The following is a 13,081-nucleotide window of genomic DNA, read 5'->3' on the forward strand; positions in this document are numbered from 1 at the left end:
TGAATAAGATTTTAAAGGTCATCTCCAGAACAAAGCTTAACCTTAAGGGATCCAAGCAAAACATTTAGATACCTGAATTGATAGATAACATGATCCAATCATGAGTTATAGAATCATCCTTAGAACAAGGGTTGATCCTTAGGAGTCATGGTTTAGATTGTCTTGATACTTGTCCGTTGAACTCTGATTAAGATTGTTATAAGCTATAATTAGCTAATGAGATAGATGAAAAAGATGCCAGATAGTGGGACAAAAGATGCTCCTAGCAATGAGGAAACAATATGGGAACAAGATGCCTCAAGCGATAAAAATTCAGATTGAGCCAAAATTCAGATTCAATGATGTAATCATCCTGCCCCCTCGGGAGTAAAATTGAAAAATGACACACTAGAAATATGGTGTAAAACACTATAGAGAGAGAGATACAAAAGAACATGAAGAGTTAGTAGAATATAGAAGAGATCATAATGATTAAAAGGAAATTCAAAGTCAATTTAGCATGATTTTGAGGTCTAAAAGACCAAGTGTGACCAAAAGTTGACCAAATTTGACTAGAGTTGACCTTTTTGAGATTGGTGATGAAATTTGAAGAAATTTTGAGTTGAACAGGTTCTAAGATTTAGTAAGTATCAGAAGATTTTGGACTACACAAGCATTCGATCGTGTCGGTCCCAAATTTTTAAAATGCATTTTTGAGCTGCTTAGATGTGTCAGATTTTCAATCGGAGCACTTTGAAAAATCAGGTCAAAACCTATATAAGGGCCCACAAGGTCATTTTCAAATCATTTTTGCATTTTTTCATTAGTGGATGAGAGAGCTCTAAGAGAGAGATGGCAGTTCCTATGCGTACACACCATTTTGAGCGCTCTCGACAACACAGCCTGCTGACAGACTATGGACCTCCAGTAAGTAGTCGACAAATTTTCTTTGAATTTAAATTTTCACACATTTCAATGTATTTTTGCATATTTTTAGCATGTTTTTAGGATAGGTCAATTAGTTCTCGCATAGGGGTTTCGATCCTCGTTCGAGATGAGTCTCTCTTTGTGCAAAGATCCACCAACCCAATGTTTCTTCGTGCACATCAATGGGGAATCTCACATAGGAGATACCCACCTTTTGTGTGAGATGCGTGAGATTATTGGGCACATGTCACTTGTAGTCTCATCACCTCTCACATGAGGTCTTGTTTTCTCACACAAAGAAGCAAGATTTCATGCAAGAACATGAACGTCTGTACAAAATTTTGGCATAGGAAATGAATTTAAAATTTATATTTTTGATTTCTCATCTAAAATTTGCATTTTTTTTGCCATCTTTTTGAATTGTCAAGCGGGTATTGACTATGTGCATGTTGTTGTTACTCATGTGTGCAAGTTTTTTTCGATGACATTACATTTATGTCACACTATCCACCTTATGGAGCTTTGTTGTGGAGTCTCAACAATGTAGACATGGCCCATATTGACAGATTAGAGTTAGCATCTCTATGCTAGATCCCAGTAGTGCTGGTGAATCATGACCTTTTGATAGCATTGGTGGAGCATTTTAATTTGTAGATCAACACCTTCCACATACCATATGGAGAGATGACTATCACCCTTGAGGACATTTACAAGATACTACAGATACATTTCCATGGACCACGAGTTGTGTATGACACAGTGCCCCGAGTAGGCATAGAGGCACTGAGGGCCATATTTCAGCAAGAGTTAGCGATAAGTTGAGCCATCACATGGGATGAGCTTGTCCATACATATGGGACCACTCACAAGTTGGCGTTAGTGTTGGCCATTTCCATCAGCTACTTCTTGGTACTTGATAGGGGATAGCATGGACTAGAGTGTGGGTGGGGTATTATGTTACAAAGGATGCTCAATTCTCTTGAGTGATTCAGATGAGGCCAGTGTATGCTTTCCCACATGTTTTATTAGATGCATGAGATAGTCTACCATGAATGGAAGAGTATGGTCATTGGGGTATATGTTCTATAGATCTAAGCATGGGAGCACTTGTGAGTTACAAGACCTATTTTTGAGGATGCCCAAGAGTTGATGCAGCCTTACATATGTAGATATAGGGGTAGCTTACCCAAGTAGGCCTGGGTAAGACATAGCATTGGAGGATATGTCTTGATGACCTAGTCTCCATCATATGGCAGCCCTGGAGAGAGATAGAGGATTGGGATGATGCTCCTTGGGTGTTGAGCTAGATGTTCTCCTCACGGCCATTGTTAGTCTAAGCCACACATATTATAGAGAGGTTTCCCATCACATGGGTGTGGTGATAGTAAGGGCAACCCCAAGACATCTCACAGGAGTATTGCTCATATGCCCAAGTGGTGAGAGATCTGGATTAGGGGTGGTTTGTGAGATTAGATCTTGGGAGGTTGATGATAGACATGCGTAACCTAGTTCCATCATAGTGGGATTACCTCCTAGCAGTAGTAGATGTTAAGATGATGCCTACATACCAGGCATATTTTATCAATCACCCCTTTTCATGATTTATAGATCCAGTGGGGATGGCTTCATAGGGACCACAATGAGCACCTGTACAAGGTCCAGTCCAACAACCAATATAGCAGTAGCCACCACAAGATCCACCACAGTAGGTGCAACATAGAGTGTGCTAGGTATAGATTCCCCCATACCAAATGGGGTCTGATCCAAGTGCTAGTGGTAGCAGGGTGGTGTAAGGTTAGCAGAAAAGATCGCATACCGAGGAGCAAAAATCTATAGAGTAGCAAACAGAGATTTTAGATGAGGAGATGTAAGAGTAGCCTACTATTGGGCCCTAGGATGTACTAAGGAGGGTGAGAGAGTAGATTAGATAGGCCTCCTGATAGTTGGGAGAGTTACAGATTCAATTCGTAGTGCACAATACGTGGATAGTAGAGCTAGATCACGAGATTTTGAAACTTCAAGAGTAGGTGTAGGCAATTGAGTGGAGGGTGGAGATGCTATAGGATGAGGTTAGACTATAGGTAGCTTGAGTGGCTTACTATTTTGTAGCATACTCCATAGTGGTGCCTGATGAGGCTCAACAAGTTCCTAGATTTTCTCATTATGCTTGAGAGTCTGGGGGTACATGTCCACTAGTGAGACCAAATATGCCACTATCTCCTCCTCCTCCTCCAAGAGGTGAGGGTACTGGATAGAGTCAAATTTGATGTTCTTACCTCTGAGTTTTTGATTTTGGCTATGTATTGATTGGTGTGCCAACGCCATTTTGTACCATTTTGATTGGTAATGCTCAAGTAGTGCTCATTTTTGTACTGACACATTCTTTTTACACTGATATATATGAGATTTTGTGCTGAGCATCTTGTGTTCATGTCATTGTTAGTGTTTGTATTTTAATTTGATATACATGATTTGTTGTATGCTATGATTATGAGATGTGATGTATGATGTTGATGTATGAATGCATGTTTGATTTGAGTTATTCATGAAGATGAAATGACTTTATGGATTCATGAATGAAATGCACAGGTAAATAGACTAACATCTCATGTAGTATTCTATGTTTTTGCTTGACAGTGATAGGTATTTCATCAAGAAGTGCAAGAGGATGAACCAAAGAATCAAATTCTTGTGCAACCATGAAGAATCATGATATTTTGAAGAGCCCAAAAATCCCTCACATAGAAGAGAAAATTAGATTTACAACCGAATTATATGCTGAACCAAGTAATACATGCAATGCAACTCTCTATTTGATGCAACCTAAAACTAGATGCAACCCTAGGTCTAGTTACCAAGCTTCAACAATTTATCATCACTGAGCCTATAGCCAAAACCCTAGATGTCATACAACTCTCACTGAAATTGCAATCATCAAAATATCAATAGGGCATCTATTCTAGTTTTGGTAGGATGAAATGTCAGCATTCAAGGCACAAGAAGCCAGAATGACCAGAACATTTTTCCCTTTTAATGTAGCAAGTTAACATAAGCATCAAAACATAAAAATTAGGATGACCAAAATGTTGCTTGCATGGCAGACACACCAAACACATAAGACTTCCATCTTATGCTAAGTATTTAGTAAGTATTCCATCTGCAATTACCCTTACATTCATAACCTGAGATGGAAGTGTGCTAGATATACTTGCAGTGACCCATTTGGTCACTTAGGAGGATGAGTATTAGTATTTACTATAGCATGAAGAGTTCACTCTAACAATCAAGGAGAAGAACCAATGTTATTAACATATCCATATAAAAGGAGTTGAGGTACACTTGACCATGCAATACAAGATGGAGGCTCTTATAGTGGACACCCATTTTAAATAAATGTGTTAACTTATTGAAACTAAAACAAAAATAGAAAGAAAATAAAAGATCATGCCCCCAAACATTACTTGTCTAGTCAAAAATGACATCTTCAAGTTGCTCGAGGAGACATGATGAAATGAAAACCAAAAAAACAAAGAAAATGCTCAACATATCCAAATAGGCATATCATTTTGAGTTCAATGGTTTTGGAATTGATGTCAAGTATCAACATCTAGAATATAGAAGAAAGAAATCTCTTTAGTAGGTGAAAATAGTAGGTAGATGCAGTCAGAATGACTAGTGATTGAGGTCAAAGAGGAATCTTCAAGATGAAGAACCTAAAGAGGACTGAGTGACAGTAGATAGACATAGCCAAAAAAATTGGTGACTGATGCAAGAGAGATCTTCCATAAAGTAATCTTGAAACATGGCATGAGCAATAGTAGGCAGACGTAGCTAAAACAACTAGTGACTATAGCGAAGGAAATTTTATGAAGAGAATCTTGACAAAGAGTGACACCAACAATAGTAGGTAGATACAGCTAAAACAACTGGTGACTATCATGAAAGAGATCCTATCAGGAGAACAGAGCCAAAATGATGGTGACTATCATGAAAGAAATTCTATGACACTGAAGGGTAGTGCCCCCAAGCTATGACAAGACTCAATCCATGGATACATGAGCAAAAAGCAAGAAAAGTAGGAAAGAAACTATACAAGGAGCCAGAAGATGTGCTGTAAGATGGAGCATTAGAAACAAGAGGCACCTGTTTGCCAGGTTTTTACCTTCTTGGCAAGGTTTTCATTTTTTTGCTACCATGATGCCTGTTTCTAGGTTTTCACCAATGGCACTTTTCTTGTTTTTCAATTTTTTTGTATTTTTTGATTTTTTTGTATTTTTTAGAATTTAAAAAAAAAAAAATTTGGTATTACCAAGGTGCCTATTGCTAGGTTTTCACTAGGGTAACAAATTTTTAGACTTTTAGATATGTATAGAGAGCTTCTAAGATTAGATCAGCTATATAACTACTTTAGGTGGAAAGTGTTGATAGGTTCCTTGAGCACTTCTCCCTCAGCTGTAAAAGCTGGTAAGCACTAGATCCATACACTACAGTAATTATGTAAGGACCAAGCTAGTTCAATTCAAACTTCCTTTTTTGGACCTATTGTTGTTGATTCTTAGGATTCTCTCTCAGGATGAGATCACCCATTTGGAAGTCGTGTCGATTAACTTTCTTATTGTAGCTTCTAGACATTTTCTGTTGATAAGCTCATAGATCATCAGACGCCACTTGTTGACATTCATCTGGTAGCACTAGCTCTTGAAGCTGAGCCATTTTATAATCTTCATTAGTAATAAGGCCTTTCCTAGAGATTCTCAAAGTAGGAATCTCAACCTCTATTGGAAGCACAACATTTGCTCCATAAACCAAAGCAAAGGGCATTGTACCCATTGGAGTCCTGATGCTTTTCCTATATGTCCACAAAGTTGGATTAATTTGGAGGTGCTAGTCCTTCCCAGATTTGCCAATTGTGCAATGGAGGATCTTGAGTATGACCTTGTTGGATGCCTCTACTTGACCATTACCCTAGGGGTAATAGATGGAAGACCAATATTGTGTGATTTTGAATTTTTTGCATAGTTCCTTGAGGTCTTTGTTTTTGAACTATCCTCCATTATCAGTAATGATGGAGGATTCTACACCATACCTACAAATGATGTAGTTTGTGATAAAAAGAGCTACAATTTTACCATTTTCTATTGTGGGAGGTACTGCCTCTACTCACTTTGTGAAGTAGTCTATACCTATAATAATGAACTTATGTCCATTAGAAGAAGTTGGGTGAATTTGGACCACCAAGTCAAAGGCCCATTGTTGAAATGGCCATATTGTGGTAGATGGAATCAACTACCTAGCTGGAGCATGAATTAGATTCCCATAGAGCTAGCACTACTTGTAGGACTTTGCATACTTGATTGCCTCTTGCTCTATTTTAGGCAAATAGTAACCAACTCTAACGAGTTTACGAGCTAGTGTCAAGCCATTTGAGTGGGGTTTGCAAATGCCCTCATGAATCTCAATTAATGCACATTTGGACTCTTCGAGTTCTAAACATCTAAGGAGTTTTCCATTGAGACCTCTCCTAAAAAAGTCATCAGCAATAATGACATACTATGAAACATTATCGATAAGGTAACATTTTTCATTTCAGGTTAGACCATCTAGAATGGTTTGGTTATGAAGAAAGGAGTAGATGTGATGGTAGAAAAATGAGTCTTGTCCTACAATAGAACAAATCATTCTAGAATCAAAGGTATCATATACTAGGTAGTGTAATGCTTCCACCAAGAACTCATGTTGAAGATCATTTTTGGGCATCTATAATAGGGAGGCCAAAGTAGCCATGGCATCAACCACTTTGTTATCTACTTGAGGAATTTTTTGGAAGGTGATGTGTGAAAAATGCTTCTTCAGGTCATCAACCATGTGTTTGCAAGGGATCAATTTCTCATCCTTTGTTTGATACACATCATTAACCTAGTTGATTATGAGCTGAAAGTCCCCAAAGATATCTAACTGATCTAATCTCCATTCATCTTTCATCTTCATGCCATTAATCAAAGCCTCATATTTTGCAATGTTGTTTGTACAAGGAAACAAAATTTTGTATGCTTTGGGTATTGAATATCTTTGTTGCATTATGAAGAGTAATCTAGCACTAGATCTCTATTGTGTGAAGGACTGTCAAAGAACTGTTAGTCTTAGAATGGTTTTGACATTTGAGTGCTAACACACTTAACCACTTTCTACATTAGAGCTGAGAACACTATGTATGTTGAGCCACAACATGTGCCGAGTTACGAAATCCAATAGGTGCTGAGTGATCTTCAGGTATCGAGCATCCTTTAGGTGCTGAGTGAAGATCAAGTGCTAAGCAATATTTAGCTGTCGAGCAAGATATAGTTGCCAAGACAAAATGCTTCAAGTGTCAAGCATGATATAGGAATCAAGTGATATTTAAGTGTTGAGCCACAAATGATGCCAAGCAAAAAAAAAATGCAACAAGAGCTGAGTAAGCCAGTTTTTTATATGTATCGAGCATTCAATAAGTGTCGAGTAACACAAAATGCACATATGAATTTGTAACTTCATTAATTTAGATGTAAACCATTTTCATGGTCAATATATGATGAATCTTGAAGGATTTAAGTGATAAGATCGAATCTTTTGTATTTCCTATGTGATCTACATACAGCCAATAAGAAAAATAGAGAAGGCATGCAACCAATAATAAAAGTGCAAGGAATGAGTGTGAAATAGAGATTCAATATGGATCGTAGATCCACATCTAACCCTAAGTCTTCAAATGTCTTTATAAGGAAGATGAAATCTCATTGTATTGAAGAGGATGAAGAAGTGTATGGAAAAACTATAGTAGAGTTTAGAGTGCAGAGTAAAAAGACTTAGAGGAAAAGAGTAGCAAATAGATATTCAGTTGATCAGAACTAAGAAAGGAATACAAGCAGATATCATATTTCAGAGGATCAAGATTAGAGTAAGCAGATCAAGTACCTGTATTCAAAAATCAAAGGATTGTAAGCTATCAGGTTTATTATGCCTAATACTCTCTAGCCATTACATTAGAAAGGAAATCCTATGTTGATAGGTTAGCTTAATGGCTATTTTGTAGATCCTTTAAATAGGTGATTAAATCCTTAAATAGGGTAACACTTCATGTAAAGTGTTTATAAATCCTTTAACCAAGTCAATATTGACACAGTGTAAAGCCTTTAATAGGGCAGACCATCAGAAGTGGTCAAACATTATTACTACAGTGATTTTGTGGGTATCATCCCCACATCAGTTTTACCTTCTTATTCCTGGAGGGTTTCTAGGTTACCAAAATCTCAAGTCTTATGTGGTTATACATATATGTTTCTCATGATTGCTTAATGTTTATATACATGCATGTTCATTTCAATAATATGTTATTAAGGGTTTAAAAAAATAGGTCAAAAGCTAGTACTTCTGATTCACCCCCCTCTCAGAAGCATTCTTTCCATTAAGACATTCCAACAATTGGTATCAGAGCTAAGTTCTCTCAAGAAGAAGCCTAACAGCTTTGAGGAAAAGATCTAAAGATGGAAGTTTTCAAACTTGGAAAGATCATTTAGAACCAGGTGATAGATGTTCATCTTGCTCTACACAAGGCAGAAGAAGCTAGAGTGGAATTAAGAAAATCCTTGAAAAGAAGGAAAGAGATAGCCATAGCTGAAAATGATAAAAACTACAAGGATATTGACACCACACAAGTGTTTTCCAATGGAGACACTAAAGAGTTTGATGCATCAATAGCAAAATTGATGGAGAAAAACAAAGTTCAAGCAGAAGAGATAAGATCTCTCAAGATGGAACATGAATCACATGCCATAATGTTATGTGAAATCATTGAACAAAAGAAAAGAGCAATTGAGGATAGAGTCATGATGGAAGATGAAAAAAGGAATCTTAGAAACAGACTTGAAGAAAAATGTACTAAATTAACAAGGATCTCAAACATGCAGATGGATACACTTGCCCAAATGATGAACCTTCATCATGAACTCAATATGAAAGATATTGAGATCTCTACTTTAAGGATGTAGAATGAACAACTATAGAATGAATTGAACAGAGAAAAAGAAATAGTAGAGAATCTCAACAAGTCAAGTGAAGCCATCAAGTACTTTGAACAATTGACAAAATTCCCAAGATCTGCCCATGATACATCATGACTTGGACACAACAACACTGAAGTAGGGGAATCATCAAAGAGTGTTGAACAAAGAAGTGAAAAAGGTAAGAATTCTAAACCCACTTGTCATTACTATAATAAAAAGGGCATATTGCTAATGCGTGCAAGAGTAGAAGAATCAATTAGCCAAACCCACCCAAAAGAAAGGGTTACTGTCACAAGTGCAATATGAAAGGACATATGACACAAGATTGCAGATCCAAAGTCATAAGGACACAAATATTTGATGGACATTGTCATAATTGCAAGAAGTATGGACATAGAGCCTTTGAATGTAGATCAAAGCCTATGTGGACATCAAATCAACCAGCAAAAAAAAAGAAAACCACTACTATTGGGATTATAACACTAGGTATAGCTATTATTATTGTCAGGAATATAGACATATACCCTAGAATTGCATAAGAACACATTTCAAGGGGAACTATAAAATATGGTTGAACCAAACTACATGTTTTAGTTGCTTGAAAACTAGTCATATTAGTAGAAACTATCCTACAAGGTCCAAAGCACCAAAAACTAAATCCAATAAGGGCAAAGAAAAGATTGATGTGGAACACATCAGAACAAACATGAAGAAGATATGGCAGAAAAAGAATGAATCAAGTACATCAGATGGAAGGGTCAAGTGATCATTTCTCATCAAATTAATTACAGGATGACCATACAGGGCTGATACATAAAAGGAAGTATCATACATTAGCCCTAAACCATGAAAGAGCAATACAAAGTATAAATCTGCATGAGACAAGATGCCAAGACAAAAATTTTAAATGATGATGCCAAGTTGTCTTTAGATGCCAAGTAAATTCCCAACACATGCCGAGTTCCTAACGGCGATTGAGTTGATAACTAATGCCGAGTTGAGTAAATCCTTTGGAAGCCAAGTGGGCAGTTGAGCATTTAATGCGATGGAAATAGGGTATATTATCACAATTTTAATCATTTATCTTCATCAAGAATGAGAAGCAAAGAAGAGAAAGAGAGCGGAGCGACTTCATAGTAAAGAATCCAGTATTCCAAATAGATTCCAACCTCTTACAATGCATTTTCATCGATCTTGAGGTATTTTCATTTGTGTCAAGCTACACAGTTTCATATTTTTGTGTAAAAGAAACCCTAGTTTGCACAAATGGCTTTGAGTTCTAAGAAAACCCATGACAAAGAGTCATTTGAAGTCCAACTAGTATCTAATGAGGTTAAGTAGCCTGATTTTCATCCCATCCCTAAAATTGCATACAAGAACAATCCCACCAGAGCCCTTTCTCGCATACCCCCAAAAGTTGTAATGGTTTAGGAAGTAAGAAGATGCTATAATTGTAAAATAGGAGCCATAGGAGACATGGAAATAAGAGAAGCCTATGAGAAGTTGTGTGTAGATGGAGTCTCGAAAGATGAATAAAAAATTTCTGAAAGGAAGGGTTTAACATGAGTTTTGAGTTTTCCCATCGTATTTAAGATAGAATGGATCAAACTTGTGTTAAGCAGAATTCATGATGGTAGTCTATGGCTAGAAGATGTTCCCATCAAGATCACAAAAAGAATCATTCATAGGGTAACTGAATATCCTAGCGTACAGCGATACAAGACCTTGAGAAGTGAATCCAAAGAGGTTATTGAGAAAAATACAGGTGCCTAGTGGAATAAAAGAGGAATGACAATTCACACCATTCAAGATCCTCTCATTGAATTTGCTGTTAGAGTTATTGCCCATAAATTCTATCAATCTAGTAGACTCAACAGTGTGCCATGTATTGTAGTAGATGTAGGCTAAAAATTGGTGAAAAAGGATCATACTTATGATCTTGCAGAACTGCAACTACAACAAATTAATGAAAACCTAGCAACTATAAGAAAGACAAAGGGTGCCCAATGCAAATTTGGTGCAATTCTGGTTTGTATATTCTTCTATGTTCTGAATGAATTTCCTTCTTTTGGAAAAGTTACATGGAGAAATGATAGTACTATCATAGCCCAAATTAATGAATATATAGAACAAATGGGAGACAATTTTGACACACTGATGACAAGCTATTTTGAGGATTTCAAGAAATTCATGAAACAAAGGGTAAGAATACTAGTTTTCTTAGTGGAAAGACATACTAATGATATATGCTTCTTAGTTGATATTGATTTCACCTATATCAAAGTAGCAGTTACAAGGGTGAGATGGCTAAGGCCATTTGGTTATGAGATCAACATAGATGAAGCATCTGCAACAATAACTGCATTATTGGTAGAAGAGATAGACAAGAGTGCCCCATAGTTTGGCACTTATGATGTGGTAAGGTCAAAGGTGAATATGAAGTTAAAGACTACCTCCGTAATGAAGAAGAAAGATAAATTGGTGAAGAAAATTAAGAAGAAATTTGGTGAAGGAATTGAGGCTGAAGTAGAAGAAGAAGAAGATGATGACGATGATGATGATGAGGATGAACAAGAGCAAGGCCAAATGGAATTGACTCAAGGCCTAGGTGAAGACAAGGAGGAAGGTGCTGAGGAAAAAGAAGTTGAGGAGGCACCAACCCAAGCTGAGCCAAAGAAAAGAAAGGCAATAGTACAGCCTCCAGCCTAACCCAAAACAAAGAAGGGTGCTAAGCTAACCCAAGCCAAGCCACAAATACCAGTCACAAGGGCTACCACAAGGGCATCTTCACAAAAAGAAAAGGATCAAATCAAATAGAAGAAGAAGGCTATTGAACATACTGGTGAAGTGCCAAGAAAAAGAAGAAAATATGTAGCAAAACCAAATTTTGATGAGGAGGAAAGAATAGAGTCAGAAGATATCAGCCAATTCAGAGTGGTAAGTCATCTTCCAAAATCAGCCTTAGATAAAATTTGTGAAAATATTAAGAATGCAAACTTTATTGATTTGAAAAGAATTGATTTCAATAAGCTAAGTAAAGAAGAACAAAACAAAATAGAGGAATCAATATATGCCATAATGACTGAATTCAAGACTACACCTCTAGAGTTAGACAATACCATGCCTAGAGAATTATATGAGATAATTGAAAACAAATGGCATCATTGTCTAAAAATTGAAAAGGAGATAAGAGAATCTACCTTAGCACAAGTGATGCCTAACCTAACAAGAGGCCAAATAAAAAAGGCTAATAAGAAATATAGTGGAAATTTCACACCAAAGCATAGAGCCTTTGATATCATACAAAACAAGATTGAAAGTGTTGTCAGTAAGTCAACAAAAATATGGAAGTTGATATATGGCTTGACTACTGTCAAAGATGGAGAAGAAGATCCCCTTGAGGGACAAAACATAGAACATGAAGAGCCTAGTGAGAAAGAGGAGGAAGAAGTAAAGGTTATAGAAAAAGGAGAAGAAGAGAAGAAAGAAGAAAAAAAGAAAGGAGAAGAAGAAGAAAAGAAAGGAGAAGAAGAGAAGAAGGGAGAAGAAAAGAAATATGGAGAGGAGAAAGAAATAGGTGAGGAGGAGGAGACACAAAAACAAGATGAAATGACAATAGCTAAGTAGGAGCAGCAACAAGACCAAAGTGTGTAAGACACACAATTGCCACCTTCTAACCCTCCTCATGTACTCATCACACCTACAGACACTATAACTATACAAGATGTTCCTGACACTTTTGCTCAGAACATCAATCCTTTAATTGCAGAGGATCTCAAAAGAATCCTTGACCAATCCACACAACAAGCAAAATTATGTACAGATCCAGTATTGGTCAGTGTGGATGAATTACAAAAATTAGTAGAAGACACAGTTAGAGATAAGGTGAATCGAGAAGAACCACCTTCCATCATCTCTACAGCTACTAGTGGTCAACTTCAAATGCAAATAGTTGTTTCATCAGGAATAGTTGATACCATAGTATAGAAGTTGAGTGTAGCAAGAGAAAAAGAAGTAGAACAAACAGGACAGACTATTACATCTAATCCTACAACACAAACACAAATTTCACTTCCTAAATTTTTTGTAATTAATCAAGGTAGTACACAAGAGAAGGAAGCATAGGAAACCCCTAA

This window comes from Cupressus sempervirens, chromosome 9, assembly GCF_028749045.1.
Source record: "Cupressus sempervirens isolate cs-2001-9-10 chromosome 9, ASM2874904v1, whole genome shotgun sequence".
NCBI classification, from domain to species: Eukaryota; Viridiplantae; Streptophyta; class Pinopsida; order Cupressales; family Cupressaceae; genus Cupressus; species Cupressus sempervirens.